This window comes from Giraffa tippelskirchi, chromosome 6 (genome assembly GCF_054371585.1).
Source record: "Giraffa tippelskirchi isolate mGirTip1 chromosome 6, T2T-mGirTip1v1.2.pri, whole genome shotgun sequence".
Taxonomy (NCBI): Eukaryota; Metazoa; Chordata; class Mammalia; order Artiodactyla; family Giraffidae; genus Giraffa; species Giraffa tippelskirchi.
In genome coordinates this window covers 21,012,299-21,038,605 of record NC_137280.1, presented here as the reverse complement: position 1 = coordinate 21,038,605, position 26,307 = coordinate 21,012,299, and the positions used below count along the sequence as shown (strand labels likewise).

Genomic DNA, 26,307 nt, shown 5'->3' with positions numbered 1-26,307 from the left:
AACATGTTCTGAGCTACTAAAAGTTTTAAAACATAATGAGATTAGGAATTCTTAAATCTCATACAACTGTGTGCACTAAGGACCGGGCATTTCTCCTGACTTGTGACCATGCTCTCAACAAGTCAATGAGGAGAGAGCCCCCAAGCCCACCCATCATCAGCTGTCACCTAAACTTGCCCCCGAACTGGCCTGACATACATCCTTACTGTAAGAATTTAGTAAAGAACTATCTTAAATGGCATCCTGCCTGTGTGGAGGCAGTGTGGTTAATCTTTGACAAAAGAGCATTCACATGTCAACAAAACAAATGCCTAATGGAGGGCCCTACTACAAAAGAATAAACTAGGCCATTCAAGTTGCCAATAAAAAAGAAATTTAGAAAAGATTGAAAGTTTGATTCCAGCGTCATCACTTGCACGGAGATTAAAGTCGGGCCCAACATCCAGAGCTTCTCCAGGAGCCCTAAACTGAAGTTACCAGGCTTCAAAGGGGCAACCTGAACAGTCCTGTGGAATGACTCCCTTTCTGTCTGGGAGAAGGAAGAAAGGAAATCAAAACACTCTTTTATTTCAGCATTAATTTTTCCTATAAAATGTGCTTTCAAAATTATTGTGGAAAGATTACTGAAAAAAAAAAATGCTTTGTATCTTTCACTTGCTCTATCTCCCTACATTTACCGTAGGAATCCTTTCCTTTCCACAAAAACAGTAATCTTGAGTAATCACAGATTTTGCCACACCAAAATCTGAGTTAGATATCTTAAGAGAATTCTTGTCTCTGCCCGATGCGTGTAAGGAGATTAATCCTTAGCTCAAATATTACCTAGTGCATTTTAATGCAATTTTTCTCTTGCTTATATAGGTAAGAAAGTAAGTGTATTTTTCAAATTCAACCAGTATTTCAGTTTCCTGCAAATGCATACATTATCACCAGATATAAGAGTCTAGTAGTCAGTAAAACAAACAAGTAAAAAAACATCAACAGTAAATAAAAAAACCCAAAAAGTGTATAAATTTTCTTTAGGGTTTTCATACACCACACTAGTAATTTTTTAAAATATTAATTCCACTGGTTCTCAACTGGGGGCAATCTTCCTCCCTCCCTCTCCTCCCCCGCCCAGAGGACATTTGGCAATGTCTAGAGACATTTCTGATTATCACAATTGGGGGCATGCTACTGGTATCTAGTAGATAGAGGCCAGGGTGCTGCTCAACATCTTACAATGCACAAGACAGCCCTCACTCCAAGGACCATCTGGCCCAAGAGGCCAGTGGTGCCAAGGTTGGAAAACTCAGTTTCTTGTTGTGGCAAAATTCATGATTATCCAAGAATACTCCCTTTGTATGGAAAGGAAAGGATTCATTTTAAAATCCATATTACTAATCTATACTTTCTGGCTGATAATTTTAACACTGTGGAATAGTTGCATTGTTATTTCTGCTATAGAGAAATGTTCCATATAGAAACCTAAAAACAGACTTGTCAGCAATTTCTTTTTGGATAATGTTGTACCTGGAGTATTTTTACAAGAAAAGGTGGCATCAGCACAGTCACTGTATGTCATTTTCCCCTTAGTTTTATCATAGAAAAAAAGTCTTGCGCATGCATTCTCAAGTAAAAGGCATTTTGACTATTCTTATGTCAAATTTAACACAGTTAAAGGTCCATAGCTCTAAGTTTAAAGGGTAGCTCTTTGCTTATCGCTAAAGCAATCCTTTATTTTACTGCTGTGTTGTGTCATCTTCACTTTTGTCCCATATATATGCCATTCATCTCTAGGAGTGTTAAATTTTCACCTCTGTACACAGTCCTCAAAATAATTTTATCTGTTCTAGTTAAGCCATTAATTAGACTGTAAACTCCCTGAGGGCAGGAATATTTTGCTTATTTCCTAAATCTGCTCAAATGGAAAATAAAAAATTTGTGTCCTGAAAGCCAAATGTTTTATTTATTAAAGTCAGAAAATTTCAAATAGCTTTGATATTGGATCAGTCACAATAAAGATTTCCAGCAACTTCCAGAGAGGCCTCTAATAATTTTACACAACAACTCGTTGCATAAATTTCTCTAAAAAATGGGAAATGACAGAAGATAGAAGGTGGAGGAAAATTATTTCAGTTCTAATCTCTTTTGAAAACATTTAGAAGTACCATAGGTTAATCAAAACAAAATTTAACATTGCATGAAAATAATCTACAGTACACTCTGAAGTGAACTGGGCTGATGATTTAGTATCTCACTGAAATATTTTTAAACTGACTTAAAAATCATTTAATCCTGTCAGACAACCCAACAGTTTTTGAGGTTTACCATGTTCTCTTCTTGCCCCAAGGCATTTCCACATTAATTAATGCTCTAAATCTTCTGTCACCTCCAACACACACACACAAACACACAAACATACCAGAAACCCTCCCAACTCACAAATACTCTTAATCTAAATTGTTCTTACTCATTCTACAGGCCTACCTCCCTAAGATATAATTTCTATTTTTATCCCCAAATATATATGTTCTAGCATACTATATTTCCTCCTTTAGCACTCATAATTTATTGCTAATTAACTATTATACAGCAGTTGTCCATTTATTTGTAATTCTTCCTAAAATGTAATCTCTGGGATAACAAGATTGATGTTTATTTCCAATACACTGAAATACATTCAGTGTCTACAACCACAACTGGCATCTGTTCAATAATAAATGCTTGTTAAATTAATAAATAGATGAATGAAATAAAATATATAAAGTTACTTTGTATGCAACAACTCCTACTCAGAGCACATATATGATTTAATTCAGACCAGACAGTTATGTTTAGTGGTAAAGAACCCACCTGCCAATGCAGGAGACATAAGAGATGCGGGTTTGATCCCTGGGTAGGGAAGATCCCCTGGAGGAGGGTATGGCAACCCACTCCAGTATTCTTGCCTGGGAAATCCCATGGACAGAGGATGTTGGTGGGCTCCAGTCCCACAGGGTTGCAAAGAGCCAGACATGACTAAAGTGACTTAGCACACACTCATGCGGGCAGTTATGTACTTAAAACAAATAATACTTCAAGGTTAAAGGGATTTGGGGATCTAGATCCTTAGAGAGGAAACTAGAGAGTGTTGGGTGCTGATATCAGCGGAAATGGAAAAAAAAAACCAAAAGGTAAAACAGAGACTGTAAAGGTTTTATACTATTTTTCACATAGCTGTTTGGTGCTTCCTTCTTTAAGAAACACCCTATTTTAGCCACATGCCTAGCATGGAAATCTCCAGCTCCCAAAAAAGGTACATTAAGGTATTTAATTGTCTTTTTCTGTGTAGGTGAGATAACATGGTAACGACTACTAAATACCTGATAATTTGTAAGGATTACGGTGTGAAACACTGTCTTGCCTAGATTAGTTCCCAATGCTTCCCTGATCCAGTTACGAGTGGTATTATTTATTCCGTCATACTTTCCCTTCCTCAAAAGGGTCATTTGTTTTAAGTCAAAATTGGTAAGGAGAAAGAGCACAGCCCCAACATCCCAGTTTGTATAGTCATATGCTTGCCTCTTATCAGAATCAATGTTCCACCTTTAAAGACAGGAACATAGAGTTCCAAATAACAGTTCTGATATCCAATGTGGTGTTTGCATTTAACTGATCATCCCAACTCTAGTGTTGAGATACGGGCCACTGTCACATACCTAGTACTTTTCAGGACATTGTCCAGACTAGTCTCCCTGGGCTTTATCGGAGGGTTTTATCAGGCCTCCACATGATAAGAGTTGCTACTATTTGCCAAGTTGGAATTTTTGTAAAATTCCTTAATTTTCTGTTGTTAATCCATCAAATACAAACACATGAAAACTTATCTTACTCTACAAGAAGAAATGATTGTTGGACTGAAAAGTACTAGGAGATAGAGGGCTGGGGGGCAGTGGGGCTGTCTTTGGTTTACTTAACTATATCAAAACCAGGCTACTTGGTGCTTTTAACACCCGAGGAGAAAGGAATCTATGCACTAAACTCCCTGCTTGCCTTTCTCTTGGTGTATTCAGAGCCAGAATTTAGACAGAAGTAACTTACTTTCCCTAAAATATTTTGTTGTTGATGTTATAATGTATATGATAAAATATATTCTGTTGAGGATGTACAGGCATAATTTTTAGAAAATTTAGAAAAAATAAAGTGAAAACATTTTAAAGAGAAATAATAACTCTATAGTTCCAAAATTAACCTCAAAAACATTTCGAGTAATCTCTAGAATTAGTTCAGAGTACACTCCTACTAAACAGTATTATAATTTAGAATTTCTCAATATTTAAAAATATTGATTTTTCATCAGCAAAGTCATTTTCTAAGTTGCTGAAAAGGCTAAAATATAATTTACACCTTAAAAAAAAAAACCCAAAAAACTGTAACACTAAACTGCAACAACAAAAAGGGGGACATGATAAAAATGCGTTACTTTATGAGGAATTTTATAAATAAAACAGAAAATTGTTTAGCCAGTCAACTTCTTATAAACATTTTAGGCATTGCAAATGATCTTTTCTTATAAGGTTTGATGACCACAGTAGTTGGCAAGAGGGCTATTCCATGATGCTCTGTTAAAATAGATGGAGAATGAGCAATGAGTTGGACAGGCTGTGCAGGTTCAGAGTTCTGAGCCCTGAACTTGACTTCAGTGGAAAACTCCTCTCATTTACTTCAGCGCCTGTCCTCCAAACCAGCACTTCCGCCCATGTGTTTATTCTCCAGCCCTCTGGGAAGTCACCTTTCATCAAAAGAAGTGCGCTAATCTTCCGCAGTTTCACTGCCATTGGCACCTCTAGCCCCCTCTCTGCCGCTTCCATCTGAGTATACATGAAAAAAAGCTTTCAGGATTCTCAACAATACAAAAAAGAAAAAAAAATTCTCTTTACTGTCCTGGCAGATGAGAAACCTTAGTCTCAAGACTCAGTTGCATAGACCTCAGTAATCATAAAATGCATGAATCCAAGAAAGATATCCTTTAATTTTTATTTTTTCAGAAACATACTGTAAATGTGCTGCCTAGTTTTTTTCTGTAAGCATTCAAAGGCTAAAACATACTTTTATAACCACTTTATTGTCAAAATTTTCCAACATCTATTGTGCAAAACCATCCCGAATACTATGAAAAATGTAATACTCAATGTTGTTCTTCATACATGAGTGTGTAACCAAATTATACATATAAGAAAGTACATAACCAAATAATAAGAAAATCTTATGAAGTTGGAAGAGTTTAGGGAAGTGATAAATATGGATGATGTCCCACTCCATAGTCTATTAATTTTTAAACAATATGAATAAGTTCCAAACATGCAATGCAGCCCAATAAGGATTCAAGAACTTGGCTTTACTAAGACTAAAGACATCATATGACTGATTTCTCATTTTACCTTTTCTACCTGAAGTTCCATTCAGCACGAATTTGAAGGAAACTACCCAAATTTCTGGATATTTGTCCCTAAAAGAATTCATTGATTACAAATCTATCAGATGTTGCCAGGGAATTCCCTGGTGGTCCAGTGGTTAGAACTCTATGCTTCCACTGGCTGAGGATACAGGTTCAAGTCCTGGTCAGGGGAACTAAGACCCTGCAGGCCATGTGATGTAGCCAAACAAATAAAAAAAAAGCCCCCTAAATCTATCAGATTTCACTAACCAGAGAAAGGAAGAACATGGGCAGCTGCAGCATTTTGTTCCTCTCAGGTAGATAAATAACCACACTAAAAACTGAAATCTATTACTGCCAAACATTTCTGTTTGGAATACTCATGGTATGGACCTTACATCAGGGTTTCTCAACCTTAGCACTGTCAAACTCTGGGGCCAGCTCTTTCTCCACTGTGGGAAGCTAGTATAACTCTGGCCTCCCACGCATTAGAGAGCAGTAGCATTGCTTTTCTTTTCCTCCACACCCCTCTTTCCTGCATCCTTGGCCTCCAAGTTTCCACAACCAAACTTGTCTCCAGGCATTGTCAAATGTTCCTTAGGGGCAAAACTGTCCTTGGGCAAGAACCAGTGAATTACTTGGGTTTCATTAATGAAGAGTTATTGACACAGTCTTTCATGCTTTCCAATTCATTTTTCTGACCTATATCAGTTTAAAAGTATCGTGTATTCTTATCAGGATAGGATATCCAGGTAGGTTGGTCAATAAAGTTACAGTTTTCCCAAGATCTCATTCTGTACTTTTGAGCATAAAATCCTAGAAAGAAACCTTGACAAGATGAAGTTGTACAATTTCATCCAACAAATGATCTCACTTCAACACTCACACTAACTTTACTATTAAGCAAAAACAGGCACATTTTCAAATATTGATTCCAACTAATGTCTGATCCTAACAGGCATGATCTTATCAAGGCCCCACTATAATGGAAGGAGTGTCACAGTTAAACAGAATAGGCTGGGATAAGATTGCAATCTTCTTCACAATGATGTGATGGTATCACAGAATGGGGATAGTATTCTAAGTAATTATCATTAATAGATCCTGGCAAAGGAAACAGCAGCCCTTACTGGGGTCTAAACAAATTTGGGTGAGATAAACCAAGGTTGCTGAGAATTTAAGGCACCAGGTGTTCCTGAAGTCATTTTTCAAAGTTTAAAATAACTAGATTTTAAGTGAACATGGAAGTGTAGATTGATTTTAGTAAAATGAACATGCAAGGGGAAAAATGTCCCTTTATTATTGATACAGGTGCATTCATTTGTCTTTCTGCCCATTATATCCATTCTGGTTATTTCTATGCTTTGATCTAATTAGGGTATTTATAAACAGGTTAGTTCTAGCTACTGAATGAGGTTAAATGCATTAGCTATTTGTGGTCTACCAGACATCGATCTGATAAATTAATCTCCATCACAAGAAACTGAAAAGGTTTGTTTATATTCCTTAAGTCTTTGGTCCAGCTCTAGTGTATTCACATGATACTAGGTAAGGCACCTTAATACAGAAATAGCTCAAAAGAGCTTTTTCAAGCTTTAAATTTAAAATTCTTGTACTACATTGATTCATTCATCCATTGGCCCCTATGCCCTAGTACACAAAAGCTCACAATTATCACTTCAATATTTAACTTTTCATTGAAGCAGGGAAGTTCATGCAATCTAAAAAAAGAGTCAGGATGACTTTTTAACTACTCACTAATGACAGTTTAATAGACATAATGGGAGATTTTATCTTAGGTCTATTATATAAATCCATTGCTGCTTTCTGAAACTGTTATGCTTCTTACATTGAGCTAAATAAATATTTGCATGGAAAAAAGATATTAGTGATCATTAGTCTAAACAATTAATAAAACACAAACAGTTTTGCTAGAAACTTACTATTGAATGGGCTTCCCTGGTGGCTCAGACAGAAAAGAATCTGCCTGAAATGCAGGAGACCCAGGTTCAGTCCCTGGGTTGGGACGATGCTCTGGAAAAGGGAATGGTTACTCACTCCAGTATTTTTGTCTGGAGAATTCCACAGACAGAGGAGTCTGGTGGGCTTCAGTCCCTGGGGTTACAAAGAGTTGGACATGACTAAGTGACTAACACTAATTTACTACTGAATAGGTCATTAATTCCTCTTCTTTTATAAAAGAGAGATAGAAAGACCTTTTCTAATCACTGTGATGCAACATATAAAGTTAAACAAATGATATAAGGTGATTAAATTAGTAAATTTGCTCAAAAGGATTTTTCTCAGTTACTTTTTCATATATCTTGAGAGCATGATTATGATTATTACAAAAGCAATGTTATTATTCTTATTCACACTCTGTCCAGACTTCTCTGGGGAGGGGGAAGGGAAAGTCAAACTATATCTTAGTTTGTGTTTCTCTTTTCAAATGGGTGATTAATTATAGGTGCTGAAATCTTTTGGATAATCACTGAGGATGAATGCATCGCTGAAATCAGCAGTACATAGAGAACTCTAAAAGCTACTAGTCATTAACATGGTAAAACAAAACAGAACATTGTACACTTGGTATCTTGTCTAAAAATAATGCAGTCATTGACCTTAACCTTATCAAACTAGTCCCATCATCAAGGTCAAACACAACAGTAAATAACTCCAGGAGGACATGAGCATACCATAAGTATTTATGAAACAACTATATCTGTACCTTGCATCTTTCTATAAAAAGTACTCACGAATAAAAATATTTTTTCAGTAAATGATTTTAATTTTGAAATACAACTGTGAGATTTGTCAAAGATTTAAGATAAAAAGTTTATCCACTGTTTAATCTTTTCAGAACCTCCATTTCTATCTCCATACCATAATAGAAAATACACACGGGAAAATCTCAAATATGTATGAAAAGAGACCAAAAGCTGCAATTGTTATCAGTATATAACCTTATATGTGAGGAGATATTCTTTTACTTTGACCAAAGGAAAAAGAACAAATGAGAAGTTATTCAGACAATCTCTGGGCTCTCATTTTTAGGGAGAGACATCACTGATTAACGGATAGATTCTGAGGCAATCATTGGGCTTCCCTGGTGACTCAGTGGTAAAGAATCCGCCTGCAACACAGGAGACGTGGGGTTCAATCCCTGGGTCGGGAAGATCCCCTGGAGAAGGAAATGGCAACCTATTCCAATATTCTTACCTGGAAAATCCCATGGACAGAGGAACCTGGCGGGATGCAAGCTGCAGTCCATGGGGTCACAAAAGAGTGGGACATGACTCTTGTTTGGCAACTAAACAAAAACAACAAGCAACTGAGGCATTTTGGGTCTAGAGAACTATTTTATGTCTATGTAGCAGATAAAGGGACAGAAATAGCACAGGTATGGTACTAGTTTTCCAGACTCACAACACTTCACAAGAGTTAGCCATTGGCCTGGTTCACAGAATGGCAGGAATGGCAGGCAGCTAGCCATGTTTGAGTTTCTCTTAGAAACCACCATGATACACCCTGCTAATTCTCTTTCCAGTTTCCATTCTGCAACAATGAATCAAACAAAGAAAGGAAACTATCTGAAAAAAAAAAATCATTAGTTTGTGGAAAGATATATGGAAATACTGATTTTTGTTCCTTCACACACTATGGGGATCTATGCAAAGAGAAAGCAAAAGTCACATAGTGAAACTACGGGCTGACTCTGTTGCCAACAGGCTCATCACTATTTTTCATCTTTGTAACACACACACCCATGATTTTTTCTTCAGCCTGCTAATCAGGGTAGTGGTACCTGATAGTGGATGATTGACTAAAGAAATCAAGATTGAACTTACTCCCTGAGGCACACTGTACCTCAGATCAAAGAGTGCACATGTGGCATCCTGAAAATGCAGTGCAACTGCTCTCATCTCTTAACTCCCTGACACGGGAACCGAAGACAATAATCCTTACAAATCAGAGCTACTGTCTGTAAAGAGGGAGCATAGAATTAGAGGGAGAAATTCGGAGATCTGGACTGACTCAGTTAAATAACCTCTTTTTGGACTGACTCAATTAAATAAATTCTTTTTTAAAAGCTTACGGCTAGTTCTTACTTTCTAACCCAAATATCCATTCTAATCTCAATGACAAATTAAGAACAGCCATATTGGATGCTAAATGCTTAAAACCAAGATGATCGTTTTGCAAAAGAATGGATAGAAGCTGACCCAGAAATTTTGCTGTTATCACAAATGCAATGAGGTTTATTCCAAGAACTGGACAGAAATACAGGTGCTAAAACATCTTTTAAAAAATCTACAGCACCTTTAATTACACTGTCATTAAAAAAATACTTCTTTAGCTATTTCAGAAATCATATCTCATTAAATGATGGTTAACAGAAATATCATAAAGACTTACCCACTATCTCATAAATAAGAGTACATAGAATAATAACAAAGTTTATCCTGATATAGGATCAGATTTTTAATGGCATAAAGAGCATTATAAATATCAATGGAAAATAAGAAAATGTAATTAATGCCTGTGGAGTTATGAAGTTACCTCTTTTTTAAATAAGTTTTCTAGCATATTCAGTTACATTCAATAGATAGCATTCTTCTGAAAGTATAATAAAGAAACTCAAGTGCTAACTTGAACCACTCTAGTGAACATTCAGTCACTTCACTGGGAAATCTGCTTTACTCCTACATACCTCAATGAGGAAAGCACTTCCGTGTTATCAGCAGAGCATTAAAATTAATATCCAGGTGTAATGCTGATGGAATCCAAGACTTTTACCATGTTAGGTTCAATTTTTTTTTAATTTTAATTCTGTTACTTCACAATTAGTCAATACAGATTAGATAGATTTGAGATGAGTCATATCTGCAAATCAGAAGCAAATTACTGAGAAATTAAGTTCTATAAACATTGTGAATACTTTGTATTATTTGACATTAAAAATATTCAACTCGCCCTACAATGCTTTTCAGGAGAAACTATGGTAAAATAATATAGCAGAATAAGATAAGTGAAAGCTTGATTGCTGTAACTGACCACCTAAAATGGACTGTGCTTCTTATTCCTACTGATTTTCCTTTTTTTCAACTTGACGATAACTAACTACATATGAACTAAGGAAAGACAGTTGGAGAACTATTGAGAAGATGCAACTCAAATAGCAGGCCGTGCATTCCTTTGAATGCTGCCAAACAAGCTAAAAGGAGATGGCTTGCTTCTCTTTACAAAACCTCAGTGGCTACGGTGGTATAAAAACAACAGAAGATTGAGTATCCTTTTCTTTCTACAATGTGAGTGGTATATAAAATTTGCAGCAAATATTAGCAATACTTCACAATAATAATACCATGAAACTACTCATTTCTTAAGTTTAAAGATAAATGCTGAAAACTGAACATATTATTCAGTATCCCTAAATCAATTAAACTGTTTGAATCATGAATAATCACAAAATACTTTATATCATCTTAACGAAGGTTATGGACAGTTCTCAATAATTCAAATGCATAGAAAATAGAGAGTAAGGGGAAATGAAAACTCACAGAAAATCAAACAATATAAAAGGGCACTTTGCATTTTATCATTGCATATTTTTTTCATTTCTCACATTTTCTTTTTCTTTTCTTACTATATTTGCCACTAACAAACATTAACATTTCTATAAGGCTCCAGGTAGCCAAGAATTAAAACACACCTTTTTCATCATCCAAATTTATACATCAAAATGTCCTATATTTATTCTAAGTTACCTACTGGAATGCTTAAAATAGCTCTATGATAATTTGTCAATTACATGCTTTGCCATAAGATAAAATAATGAAATTATGAGGAAAAATGAGAAACATTATCAATATTTGTAACATTGTCCAATCTATGCCAGAATAAAGCACTAAGTTTTTGTAACTTGTTCAAAAATAGAAGTGTGCTTTATTTCATGATACTACTTTATTTAGGAAATAAACACATCATTTGAGTTAAACAAAATAAAAATGAAAATACCAATCTTATTTGTTTACTTAAAAATCAACCATTGTGTCCTGTGGGTGTATAAACTTATGCGTGTGCATGGCTAAGTGTGTGTGAGTATGTTTTTTTGTGTGTTAGGTTTGCTTAAAGTAATATATAACGGGTACATAAAGGGTATGGATAGAATTCAGTTATATTTAAATACTCATACAAGGAGTAATTAGGCTTGGTGAGAATTCAGTTTTTGTACCTTCACTTTTTAGCAGAGTCCCTGACTTGGAGCACATACTTAATTGAGTCAAGCTTTCTTCAAGATGTCTTGCACAATACATCTAACATCAGAGAAAGAGATTTTAGGTGTTCAATTGCTAGTATTTAACAGCAAGGGAAGACTGTTAAATTAGTTATGAAATAATAAAAATAATTACCCCACTACCCTCTCATGTAAAAAAGATAAAATAACTATAAAAAAAGATAAAAATAACACACCAACTTTGAAGACACACAACTTGGTGGGGGATTAATTAGAGTGATTCCCTGATAGCTCAGATGGTAAAGAGTCTGCCTGCAGTGCTGGAGACCCAGGTTTGATCCCTGGGTCAGGAAGATCCCCTGGAGAAGAGAATGGCAACCCACTCCAGTATTCTTGCCTGGGAAATCCCATGGATGGAGAAATCTGACAGGCTATAGTCCGTGGGGTTGCAAAGAGTCAGACACGACTGAGCGACTTCACTTCACTTCACTTTTTAATTAGAGTGATAAGTTAAAATGGGTCAATCTCTACTCTTGTATCCAGCCCCTTAGGTTACCAAAGCCTAAAAGTTTAGATTGTGACTATTCCAGCAAATCTATTTTATGATTAACTTCAAATACAAATAGATGGCCATATAATAAAAATCTGAAGGCTCTTTACAAATGCAAAGTAAGAGTGAGAAAAGTGAAAGTCCCTCAGTCATGTCTGACTCTTTGCGATCCCATGGACTGTATAGCTCACTAAGTTCTTCTGTCCATGGAATTCTCCAGGCAAGAATACTGGAGTGGGTTGCCATTCTCTTCTCCAGGGGATCTTCCCAACCCAAGGTTCGAACCTGGGTCTCCTGCATTGCAGGCAGATTCTTCACCATCTGAGCCACTCCAAATATACCTATCCTTCTGGGATTTCTTTTTTTAGGAAGAAAAAGTTGTGCTTTGAAATGACATTGGTAAGTACGTCACTTTCCTTCTAGTTTATCTATCCTCATACTTACATACAAAGATTATTTTAAACAGAACTTAGCAGTTTGTGTTAAACTCAAGAAAACAAAGAGATTAAAGTTGAATGGGAGTGTGTCTATCAGCCAGGGCTCAGCAGAGGAAACACACTTCACCTCTAGTCAACTAAGCCTGCCTAACTGAGCATACTACCATCCTCAGTATGTGAGGTCACTGCCTATCATCCATCCCTTTGACAACCACTTTGTTTTGGACTCTTTATGCCTGTATGTTTATTTGTAACCTGCCAGAATAACAGTGGAATGAATGAAAGAAAATCCTAGTAGTATCTGTTAGCTTAAAGATGCTTAAAGATTACAGCTGGTTACAGGATGACAACTTTTCCGGCCCCCATTCACTAATTGCTCTCTGTTTTCATTTTATTGCGATGTGCTACAAAATACTGCTTCTATTTTACTGGCACTTCGGTTTCTTTATTTTTTTTTTTTGTTTTCCTTTATGGGTAAGAATGACTTTATTTTAGCTAGGAATATCAGCTCAATTTCTAAAGCTCACTGGAATTCTCTTAGCTATATGAATTTTTAGGAAACATTTGATGTTTTTTTTTTTTTAATCCAGAGCAAAAATAGCACATTTATCCCCTCTCAAAAATCCCAATAAATAACAAAGGTACATTACACTCCAAAACAGCTTAACTGAACCATATGTGAATCCAAAGGCCTGCCAAAATAGAATCAGCATTATAAAAGGTAGTTTCATATTTCATCCAGCCATAAAATAGGAACCTACAGTATATAAAATGCACTGACCATTTGCACAGAGCTCACAATGACAATAGCATGGAAACACATTGTCAGCAGTTAAGTGACCTCCATACACACTCTGGGATTTTCTTAAGTTTTTTGTTTTTTTTTCTTTTCTTTTCGTGTTTTTTTTTTTTTTTTTTTTTGTTTTTAACCTGGATTGGCTAATCACAGATTATGGGAACAAAATACTTAAAACAGCATCTTGAACCTCAGTCCCTCTGACAGTTTCAGAATTTCACCATCGAAATATTTCATCAGAAAATCTTCGAGAAGCAGCAGCAGGTTTGGCAGCGGGCCCTTAGGATCCCATGAAGGGCCTCTGCCGTCGTCCATAGCTCGCCTAGCCCAAAAGGCACTCTCTACTCTCACAAATTCTCTCCAAAGCCATCTGAATCCTCTTTTCCTTATCAGGATGATACAGACTCGCATCATCCTCGGAGCCTTCTGACAGGGGCGACAGCAGCTGGGGGTGGGGGGAATGCTACAACTGTTCATTGTTTCCTTTCACAAAACACTGCCACAGGGCGCAGATTAACACCAAAAAATAGATGGCTGCAACCGAAGAGAAACATTTTTCAGAATGCCTCCACTTGATTAATGAAGTAATGGAGCGGACCACAGGTTGACTTTTGTCACGCACTCTTCTTCCCTCAACCTTCTCCTTCTGGAGAATCAGCAACGATTGGAACGCTTCTGCCAACGTCCACTTGCTCTGAAGAGTCATTTTCACAAAGTTGGAAGGAAGGCCACGGTTATTAAAACTGCCTATGTTCCCTGCTGGAAATATTCAGGTAAAGGATAAATTCTTTTCACCGTCTCTGAACTACTGTGTTTGAAGGCAAATGCTATCTCTCTGTCCAGCCCCCCAAACCCCCCTGCACCCAGAGTTGATACTTTATTTGACATGTACTCGGTAACTCATTTGTAAAGAATCCACCTGCAATGCAGGAGACCCGGTTCAATCCCTGGGTTGGGAAGGTCCCCTGGAGAAGGGATAGGTTACCCACTCCAGTATTCTTGGGTTTCCCTTGTGGCTCAGCTGGTAAAGAATCCGCCTGCAATGCAGGAGACCTGGGTTTGATCTCTGGGTTGGGAAGATGCACTGAAGAAGGGAAAGACTACTCACTCCAGTATTCTGGCCTGGAGAATTCCCTGGACTGTATAGCCCATGGGGTGGCAGAGAGTCGAACATGACTGAGCTAAGTTCACTTTCACTTTGGACCCTGATGCTTATCTGAAACGCACATGAGGCTGTCACTGGGCACCTTCCACAGAATAACACTCTACACATGCCTGAGGGGCAATGACTCTAAGATGCAAGGTGGTAATAATGCCACATCCAAGATTAGCATCAGAACCCAAGGGACTGACGCTGCCCCTGTCCATGAGGTAATGCCTGCACACAGGGTGCTGGGCTGCGCCTAGTCGCTCAGTCATGGCCGACTCTTTGCGAAGCCATGAGAAGCAAATGGTATTTGCTTGACTTCTCAATAAAAGCTAAAACCTAAGGCCCATGAAGTGCCTTTGCTCTTCCAAATTTTGTCCCCATTCTTTCTTATTTTATGGTGCATCGCTCTCTGCCTTGTGATGTGCCTTATTCACTCCGTTCTGTACCAAGCTCTAAAATGCCATAAGTAACGAAAGAATTGAGTTAGCATTTTACAATACAAACTGGACTCAAAAGTGAATCAGACAGGGTAAATTACTTTTCCAATTGTCTGAAATTCCCAATCACACCCTGAGAAAAGCTTTCTGAAGAAATACTCCTTACAAAAAGAAAACACAAAGGAGCCAGGATAATTCAAAAAGCAGTTTGACCACTTAACCTTCCTTTCTCTTCCTAAAAACATGTTTTTTCTCTTGTCTCTGTGGTGATTGTCTCCTTAGATGATAAATACTCTAAGTACATAGCTTGTACTTCTCTAGGCTATGAGTTCTCGGAATACTGATGCTAGCTAATCAATAAGTATGTGTATGTTTGTGTGTATATAAATACATGTGTGCACATGTGTATGAAGATGTATATGTACAATGACAGCCAAGAGTGCTTTTTAAAATATGTTCAGAAAGGGGACAGAAGAGAAGAGGCTGGAAGCACAGTTGGGCAAATTAAGGGAATGAGTAATCTACTTTCTATTCACAGGCATAATAAAAAGTAATCGAGATTGTATAACAATCTGTATATTTTTCAAAGTGACTAAATGCATATAATTTTATATAATTTTACAACAACTCTAAGATGTAGGGCTGGTATTATAACCCCCATTTTATAAATGAGGAAACTGAGAGCAGGTGTGATTACCCAAGACAGCACTTTGGGTAATGACAGTAGGGACTAGAATCAGACTACTCTGACCACATCACGGGCTCTTTCCCATGCTTTCTATACATTTTTGATCTTTACAACGTGTTAGTGTATGTTTCTCAAAATTGCTGAAGGAGAAATACTCAGCAAACAGCCTGCCACTGGCTCCTATTTCCCATTAGATTTTATATAACTGTTCCATATATTTTCATTCATCTTTCTCTGTCCTCATATTAATAATCAATTTCTAAACAAATTAATCAAGAATTTATTCATGACTTTCTATATGGAGTAGCTTATCTACCTTTAAAAACAAGAATAAAATTTATCTCATTTTTATGTGTATCTTTTACTTATCAGTTAAACCTTGATTTTTGTTTATGACATTTTATAATATATGATTTAGTCTTTTCTATTTAAATTAATTGGATTTTCTTTTGTGATTTCTCCCAGTGCTACTATTATTTGAAAGTCCTTCCTTATTCAGAGGCGAGGTAACTATTTATGTATACTATCTTAGCAGTAAACAGCCTCTGAGATGGCCCCCAGTGATGATCACAGCCTTTGGTTTTAAGCCCATGTACGATGCCTTTCCCTTCGGAGTGGCTAGATCTGCTGACTCAGTTTTAATAAAAAGAATTCAGCAAAAGTGATGGGATGCCTACTTCCAAGACTAGTTTATGAAAAGACTATGATTTCACTCCTGGGCTCCTTGCCTTGCTCTCTCATTTGCTTGCTCAGAGAGGAGCCAGTTGCCATGCTATGAGCTTCTCCTTGGAGAAGCCTAGGAGGTAAGGTACTGAGTCAACAGCCATGCAGTGACCTTTCAAGCAGGTCTTCCTTTGGTTGAGACTTCAGATGACACCATAGCCCTGGCTGTCATTCTCTGAATCCAGCCTTGTATGAGACACTGTACCAAAAACACATAGATAAGCAGTGCTCATATTTCTGACCCTGAGAAAAAGAGTATGAGAAAACCACAAGACTAAGGCACATAACCCTACGCTTGGTTCTGAGCTCCTGACCTTTAAAATAGAAAGAGATATAAACCATATAAAATAGCACAAATGATATACAAATTACTAGAATCAAGAAGCCATAGTTTTGTTGAACTAGGAAAAGGATTATATTTTAAAAAGTGATACAAAAACAAATGAATAATACAGAATGACTTTAAATTCAATACTTAAATGTACAAGGAAAAGAGATGTTCATCTCCAAAAGAGAGTTTCTCAAATAAATTTAAAAGTTTACAAAAACATTCTAGAAATATTATTTTATTTTTCCTTCATAAATATTGCCTCTGCACATCATACAACATCCACATGAGCCTTGTAGGAGTCACTTGGACAGGGGCAGACTCACAAAGCTGCCTACATCAGGAAAACCTCTTATGAAACTAAAGACTGACAATGCCAACTCAGAGCTAATGTTATGATATGATATTTAATTAATGGTGTCCTGGGAATATCTATTGATGCTTAGTTATACAATACAGTCAGATATTTTATGAGTCCAATATGTCCAATTTAAAGGGTTATGCCTATGTAATATTGGTTTGTAAGAACAAAAGGAATATAAAATAGCACTTATGTCCATTTCTTTAACAGTTATCTCCAAGTTACTGAATATATTAATTATGCCCAGTAGACATCATTTGCTAAATTTTTGTAACACTGGAACAATATATATTATAACCATGTAAATAACAGGGAAGTGCTCATGCCGAACAATTGTTTTATAAAGAGCTGTGGAATGTTAAGTCATGAAAAAAGTCAAGGAGAAAGATTTTAAAAGGCAAGCCAGATATATCAGCAAATAATCAACAAAATTTTGGGTCAACTTTGTAAACTGCTCCTCACAAGTGTGTTCTCATTTTACCTTCTCCTACAGCCAAAAACAATTTTTCCAACTTTATCTTCCATAATTTGTGTTATGGAAACAGCAGAGCTATAGTTTGCAAATAATTCCTTCACCACCCAAAAATCTGATAGGCTTTCCTTAGGGAACAGAGATTCTATCCCCTATGGGACCCTGAAGCTTGAGAAAAGATTTACAAACAGGAACAACTCCATAAAGAGAATCTGGATGCCTAAACCAATAGCCAAACTGCATCTTTCATACCTATGCTCATGGAAAAGGTTGTGTTACTCATTAGTCTGTTCAACTTTATATACACTGTTTTCTTAGTAGAGCAACTTTAATCATATTAAATGCCATGAAGTAGTTACTCTTTCCAGGCATTGATTATATTAATAGCATATCACAGAGTCATTTTAATAACTCTATAAGACTATTTTCAATAAAATTCTCCTTGGAATTCTAGAAAAAGGGAATAATAAATAATTTTAAACAAACCAAAAAAAGACGCTTTCTGTTTATTCAAACTTGGCCACAGTATAAGTAAAGAGTTTTAGCCATGTAGCATAACCCAAAGGCAAAATGTGTTTAAATTTCAGGTACAGATCAGTAGGTTAGACCCATAAATAAAACTGTCTATATACAGCAAGAAATTGTGTCTTTGTGTTCATACCTTTCAAATCCAAGTGCAAACATAAAGAACCTAGAAAGATTTCACCATTAGAAGAAAAAGCAAATTAAGGGTAGACTGAGATTAGCAGACAGACTAGCTATGCATAAAAGGTGTAATTTTAGGAGGCAGATACAAATTATTAGGAAAGGCCAAATATATGTTTTCATTTCAACATTATTTTCCCACATTACAAAAGAATTCCATCCACAGACAATATCACTATGCCTACATTATAATACAATAAATCCCTTCAGATCCATATATAATCGACCTCGCTCATTTGCTTCGACAGATTTGAATTGTTGAGTAATTCCCTGGTGTTTGGTTTCTTTCTTTCTGACACAGATTCTACAGGATGCTTTCACTAACTTGGGACTTCATGTCAATCTCTCTTCTCCCTGAGCACTCTCCTCTTCCACAAACAAACAAAAAACAAACAAAAAGTCCTCCTCTGATTCTAGAAACCAAACCAACACACCATTTTCCAAGGCTCTGCTGTACTAAATGTCTTGCCTCATGTCTTCTTGGAGCAGCTTCCCCTGTCCACTCAGTTTCCATTAATTCTCCACATGGCAGATAGAGTATAAGAGAAGCCAGGATCTTGGCCTCCCTAAGGGACAAATCTACAATCTCCATCAATAATGAATTTCACCAACGTTTCCTCAGAGGAACAGGGTACAATTAAAAAGGTTATAAGTCCTTGCACTACTAGAACCTAAGGGCATCCGTGAATGAAACTGGCTTAAGCCCAATTAGAGGAATCAGCACATTTGTCTTCTCTTGGAACAACCCTGCTCTTACGGTTCCCATCAATTCAGTATAAATCTGACTGATCTTATCCAAGAAGTTAATAGAAAATTGCTCACAGTGGGCGACTGCCACCTTAGTTTCCAAGCAGAGACAGATGGAATTTCCCAGATGGTTTGTCACTGGAAAGTGCAAGGCTGGATGAGACTTCACAGAAAGCATGGTAGAACAGAATACCTTCTTGGCCTTCACCCAGGTCATAGTGAAGGATCGAAAATGGATTCTGTTACAAACAAATCACAATGGCCTCAATGGGTTCACCACCTTGTCCTCCTTAAGTACTTCCAAGGGGTGCAGATCTTACACTGAAATTAGTCAATATTTATCAAGAAGCTGTCACAGGCATATCTTTCTGTTAGGTAAAACCTAACAAAATAGATATAGTTATCCTCCTCTACTGTATATTACATTCAAGTGAGTTTAAGAAAAATTATAAACAAATAAAACAGGCACAAGATGGCATTAACTGTGGTACTGTATTGCTAAGTTGGGCAGATGAAGAAAGGTCTAAGGGGAAACAGGAAAAATGGGTATAAAGACTCAAGGAGAACAAAAGGATATTGAATAAAGAAAGATGTGAATCATTGGCTGATACTGGAGAAAAGTTAAAGGAAAAGTTAAAGCAGAGCCAGACACGACTTAAGGGACTTAGCAGCAGCAGCAGTGTATGGGTGAGATAGACAAGTAAAGAAATATTTGGAATTATGCAGTAAATGTTCTCATCCTAGTAAGCCTAAAGACCATAGAAATATCTGAGGAGTTGATATCCATTCCAGACCTGAGGCTTTAGGGAAGGTCCACTTTGGGGTGACCTGGGGCTGAGTCTTGAAGTGAGAACTGGAGTTGGTGTGATAAGGAAGGGCAGGAAGGGGAGCACAGGGCTTTGTGCATGATAAAATAGCACAGCCAAATGCACAGAGACATGAGAGAAAGAGTATAGTCACACTGCAGGTAGCTGAGGTTGACTGAGAGCTACGCTGAGAGTGGAAACGGGACAGTGGAAAAGAGACCGAGTTTGGGTTCTCTTGTGCCCTTGAATGATTTCAGGCACACAAGCAACAAGTTTTGCTATAAGGACACACTGTGATTTGGGTAAAGAAAAAGAAGACAGGAAGGAAGGCAGAAAGAATAATCAGAAGAATACTGTGATAATCAAGGAAGAAATGATGGAGGTTTCACAAACAGCAGTGGCAGTAGGAACAGAAAGAAGGGGGTAGACGTGAAGAGAGCAGGAGTTATGGTACTTGGTTCCTGGACGTGAAAAGCAGAGTCTTGGAAGATGTTTGGCTCTGCATGGATGACAAAAACAAAGCAATAAAGGAAAGGTGTGTGTGGGTGTTTGTGCCTACACATGCATGCACATACACATATGACGATGTATGTAAATGGACCTATGAGATGTGAGAGAGGAGAGGTAAACATGGAAGGAGGGTGACATGGAATAACTCATAGAGTGGACTGCCTGCAGAGGCAGCAAAGGAGAGGCAGAGATTTAGGTTTAAAAGTGACTAAAATTTGAAAGGCAGGGAAAAGGGCACAGAGACAGTAGGTGGAAACAATAATAAACTCTCCTTACGACTGTTGAGTTGGAGGAAGTCAGTGGGAAAGGCTTGTAAAACAGTTGAAATGTGTTATTAGAGAAAGGGTAAAAAGCCAAGGTTAGAGATTTTTTAATTTAAATGTCATTTGTAAATTAGTAGCTGAAGCTTTGCGAGTGGATAAGCTCCCCGAGGCACTGGGAACAGAGGGAGAAGAGAAGAAAGGCCATAGTGTTTTGGGAAACATAGTTAAATTTAAAAGAGCCAATACCCAGAGAGACATGAGAAGTAGAAAAGTATGGGAGTCCTGAGCCCAGATTAGAATGGATATTAAAAGGAGGATATTATTCACAATGTCAACATCAATGGAAAGAAATATAAGACCCAACAAAGAGTCATGCCTCAGCAACATTATAAATTATATCACTGAGAGGGTGAAGCTGGGAGGGTGTGGGTGGGGTCGGTCAGATTGCGCATGGTGAGGAAATTCAATTAGATCATATTTTTATTTTAAAGAGCGTTTGTTGAATATCTATTATTTGCCAGAGGCGGTGATCTAGAATTGAATAATTATGATTTTTAAAAATCTATACTGTCTAGAATCTCAGCAAAAATTTGGATATTACGTTCCAATTTATTTCATTATTATATCTTAGAAGCTGTCTTGGCATGGCTTTCCCAGAAGGTTACCTTGAGATTGATAAAAGTGCAACTAGTTTATTTGGAGGTGACCCCAGAACAGTTCAGTAGAGGTGTGGAGAAGTAAGCAGGAAGGAAAAGGAAGGCCATAAAGGATGTGTTATAAAACTGACTGGAGCTCAGTTTCACTGGCAAACTCTAAGAGATCTTGTAAAACACTTTGCATATCCTAATGGAGAGGCAAGGAAGCAGGGGGGTATTTGTCTACCAACTTCTGTCCCTCCTTGGTTGAGGATTACTTTTGGAAACATTAATTCTCCAGCACTTCATAGCTTGCCTGGCTTGCAGTAAATTTGCTCCTGAGGCTGGAAAAAATGTCCTCAAATAGAAAGTCAGAAATGTTTCCGCTAGGCAGCGCTTGACACTATAGGTGAATGCTAGAGACGTATGGGTAGAGATATAGTCGCTGTAGGGTGTCCACAACATGAAGCTTGAAGATTTGCAATGAATGGACTCAGAGACTGGTACTGGAAGAGTTAGATCTGGAAGGGCACCATGGAGATATCTAATAATTCTAATATTTCCCTATGACGTAGATCAGGAACGTTTAATTCTTTCCTCAACCACATTTCTATGATAACAACTACCTTAAAAATTAAGATGGAATTTAATGTGCACATTATTTCATTATTAAATCAATGAAATTTTATCTATAGTACCCTTTATATGTACACTTTCTGTTTGTAGAATTCAGTATCACAACCACATGGTAAAATAAAACAAGGCTCCCTTCTGGTTGAACGACATCAATAAAATGAAATTTCTATGTCAAATTTTGTTTGCTGAATTTAACAGATTGTGATAAGTTTACTGTTATGTAGTAGGTAACCTGGGACCTTCTATTTATGTTCTGTTTAATTAAGTATGCATGGTGCATGATTCCAGCAGGCAGTTGGCTGAATAAGACTACTGAAAGTTAGCTACTGAAAGCTGATTCACTCAAAAGAGAGAGAGAGAGCAAATGTCACTAACGTTGTAGACACCAACCTTCCAAATAATCGGAGTCGTCTGATAATTATTAAGCACTTACCATGGGCTAGCAGGGCAGAGATTTAGCATATTACAAAGATCTATGTCTTCAGGAGAAAATGGGAGAACTTCAAAGGCACAACATATAAATACAGAAATTCTAAAACACTTCCAAAACAGATATTGATCACAATTTAAACTGATTTTTAAAATTCCTTCCTTGTCAATAGTCCTTTGATATTTTCAATGAATAAAATTGTAAGACTTTCAAAAACAGGAAATTTGGGTCACTATGATCGCTCTTAATGTAAATTATTTCTTGACACAGAAGTAGGATGTTGGAAAGAAAGCTAGGCTCCCTTGCTGGTTAACAATTCATACAGGAGCGGAAGACTGTACCTGAAAAAAACTAAAACTTACAATATACCACAGACCTTTGGAAACTGTGATGGTTAATTGTGTGTATCAACTTGGATGGTGTTTTTGTTGAGACTGACATTTGAATCAGGGAGCTCTGAGTAAAACAGATTGCCCTCCATAACGCGAGTGGGCCTCAACCAATCAGAAGAAAGCCTGAATAGGACAAAAAGACTGGCCTCACCAAATAACAAACTTCATCTATACCATCGGCTCTGCTGGGTCGCCAGCCTGCTGACTCACACTGCAGATTTTCATCAAGCCAACTCCATGATCATGTGAGACAATTCCTTATAAATATATAAACACACACAAGTCACACACCCTATTCTGTTTTTCTGGAGACCCTGGACTAAAACAGTGTCCTTGGAAAATAGTCAAATTTAGGCCGCAAAACCCCCAAATGCCAAAAGTCTATAGTTTTACTTATTTAATTTGGTGTATCTTTTCAGTTTTAAACTTGAAAGATTTTGATGGACCCATTTTTACAGGTGACTGAGTAGTAATAATATTAAATATTTCTTGATAATTCATATATGCTACCTCATTTAATTTTTACAAAACCCTGACAAGCTAGGTAGTAATATTATCTTTATATTATAGATAAAATTTCTAAAGATGGTATTAGATTGCAACATGGGGTCTCAACTCAGATTGAGTTGACCTTGGTCTAGTCATTCAGCTTCCTAAAGTAGCAGTTTCCTCCTATGAAACAAAGGAGGAAAAAAAGGATATTATCTTCTCATATGCTCATGCAAGAACTAAATGAGATATAAAACCTGTAAAGCACTTTGACCCTACCTGGCCCAATGAAAATATTAACTATATTCTGCTGCTAAGCATAAACTATCTAACAAGATAATGAAGTGTGAACAAAATTTTATTTATTTTTTTGTTCATTGTGTTATATGATTCCAAGAAGAGCTTTTTGTCAAATCAATTCTTTTGATGTTTCCATATAGCCTATATTTCTGGTAATGTTATATATATATATCCAAATGCCTGGCCTGCAAAGGCTTCCTGCAGAAGGTGGCATATTGCTAATGCACTTCAAGATGGGAACTTGAAAGATATAAAAAGGATTTGACATCTGGCATGGTGACTCAATTAATTACTGTGTTGGATTAATTAGTTTACTGGGTCTCCTGAGACAACACCATGAGCCTGAACAGAGTAACATAACATTGGTTAGTGAATAAGCAGTTTAAAAGAGTGCGCTAATTCCAAATTTGATTTCAGGTTGGGAAAGGTAGGGGAAGGTAGGGTTAATAGATTATATATTGTATGATGAAGAAAATTTATCTTCATGATATAAAACCTATATTAAATGATTGTCAAAATGATAAAGAGGTAATAAAATTGTAGAACTCTTTGAATTTATACCTAATTCTTCAGTCATGATAGTTATGAAGTATTATAACAAGTATTTTCTCCAAAGTAAGAAAAAAGAACCTGATTATAATCATTGCATATTTTCTCCCAAAGCTTTTAATAAATTTAGAATTCATGTAAAGAAATTCCTAATAATTTTATCATATTCAGATCATGTTACAGATGCTATTGGGAAGGAATGTGATCTGGTATTTAAAAACACAGATTCTGGAATAAAAAGGCCTGAGCCTTAATTTTCTTATCTACAAATAAGATTTTAAATAGGACTAAATTTGTAAGTTTGTTTTGAGGAGTAAAGGAGCTAATACATTTCTAATTCTCCATATAGTGTCTAGAAAGGAATAAGTACACAGTGTAACTTAGACAATTATTCTATGGAAGTAACAGTAGTGCAAAGAGTACTATTAGTAGTATTTAATGACATAAAATCAAAAGTAAATTCTGGGAAGAAAATACTATTATCAAAAAAAAAAATTTTAAGTATATTTTAGTAAAGCAGCTACATTTTAAAATAGAGGGAACTTCTATAGTTTAGGGAAGTAACATGAATCAAATGTTTAAATCCTAAGACAAAAGAAGAAAACTAGGTTATTAAGATTATTTTCTATTAAATAATTATTCACCACAACTGGGTTTTTGATACCTTAAACAGTATCTATTCACTTCAAATTGTACCAAAAATACCAAAATGTCACATCTATAACTGAATTATTTAAATGATATTAAGTATGGCATAAGATAGCTTTAGAGTGGTACAGAAATATGAAAAAAAATTATGTCATGTCTAAAAACCAGAAAATTATTTCACTGAAAAATTAAACTTCCACAGATAGGTTTACTTTCCATACATCATAATTTAGCATATGCTAAAGGTGTATAAAAAGCATCATTCTACATATATATCATGATATAAAGATTAATTTAAAATTACATTTTCATAGAGATATTATGCTGATAAAATAAAAAGGAAAACATGTGTTTCTTACATCAACAATAGCTGACACCTAAGTGGCATTACACTTTTGAAGAAATAGACAAATAACTAAAGTTGTGTTGGTGTCTGATACACAGTGATAAATAAGATAAATATCTTATTGCCTAAAACATTTTGAAAGCAATGCTAGAGTATCAATAGAAATGCCCAGATAAAATGGGTTTTGAAAAGGATTTAATTCAACCTTTGATGTTGAGACAATCTTCCCCTTGCCTTTGCTTGATTAAGCAGTATAATAGCTAATATCACCCTATCAAAGGAATCAATAGAACAGTCCATGATACAACTCAACCACTAAAGTCAGCAGTGTTTGTGGAGCCACTTCTCAAACTCCTTCTGCAGCAGGTACACTGGACTAGCACACATTACACTGCCCCAGATTATTAAATATTTAGCCTGGTCTGTCAACTTGTTTGGTTCTTAAATACATGCGAAGTCTCCTACTTTATCCTTTTACAGATAAACACAAGGATTTAGAAAGTAAAAAGCACACTTCTAGAATCTCTTATGCTGTTTAAAAGCTGGATGACACAAATGTTTCTTATTTATTCCAGTCCTTACTTTTGGTTAATTCAATAATCTCTTTCTCATTCACATGGCACTAAATAAGCAGCGATCTGCACATACTAGTTTCTTTCATATAATAACCTGAAGAAGAGATTCCTTTCATGGAATCAACTGAAAAAGGAAAGCAACATTGCTGAGTCAAGTACACTTGTTAAAAACCCTCTGGGAGTTCTTCTGCCCCCACCCCCACCACCTCAATGTAGATAAGAGTAATTTAGCAGGCGTGAAACTCTTCCTACATAAACGGCATTTACAGAGAGGGACTTCCATTTCATATATATAATTTCTGGATCTCCTAAAGAATATAAAACATTTTTATCCCCAAGTTTTGTCACTTGTTTATCCCTCATAATAGGAGAGGTCCTAGTGTCCTGATTCCTGGGCTTTGTGCATGTTACTTTACTAGGCAAAAGGAAATTAAAGCAGATGGAGTTAAAGTTGCTAGAGTATCTTGGATTACTCAGGTGGGCCCAATGTAATCACAAGCGTTCCCGAATGTGGAGAGGGGATGCAGAAGAGGCAGAGTCAGAAGAAAGATATGTAAAAGACTCAGTCAACCACTGCTGGTTGTGAAGATGTAAGGGAGCCATGAGCCACGGGCTGTGGACAGCCTTTAGAAGATGGAAAAGCAAAGAAAACATCTGCCCCCACCTTCTAGAAGCTCCAGCAAAAAAAAAAGCCCTGC

At 36.5% G+C, this 26,307-nt stretch overlaps 1 protein-coding gene across 2 annotated transcripts in view; it reads right to left on the bottom strand.

Annotated features, from left to right (window-relative positions):
• Positions 1–26,307, bottom strand: part of ZFPM2 (zinc finger protein, FOG family member 2) — a 499,502-nt gene that overhangs the window by 215,905 nt on the left and 257,290 nt on the right. The window lies entirely within an intron of this gene.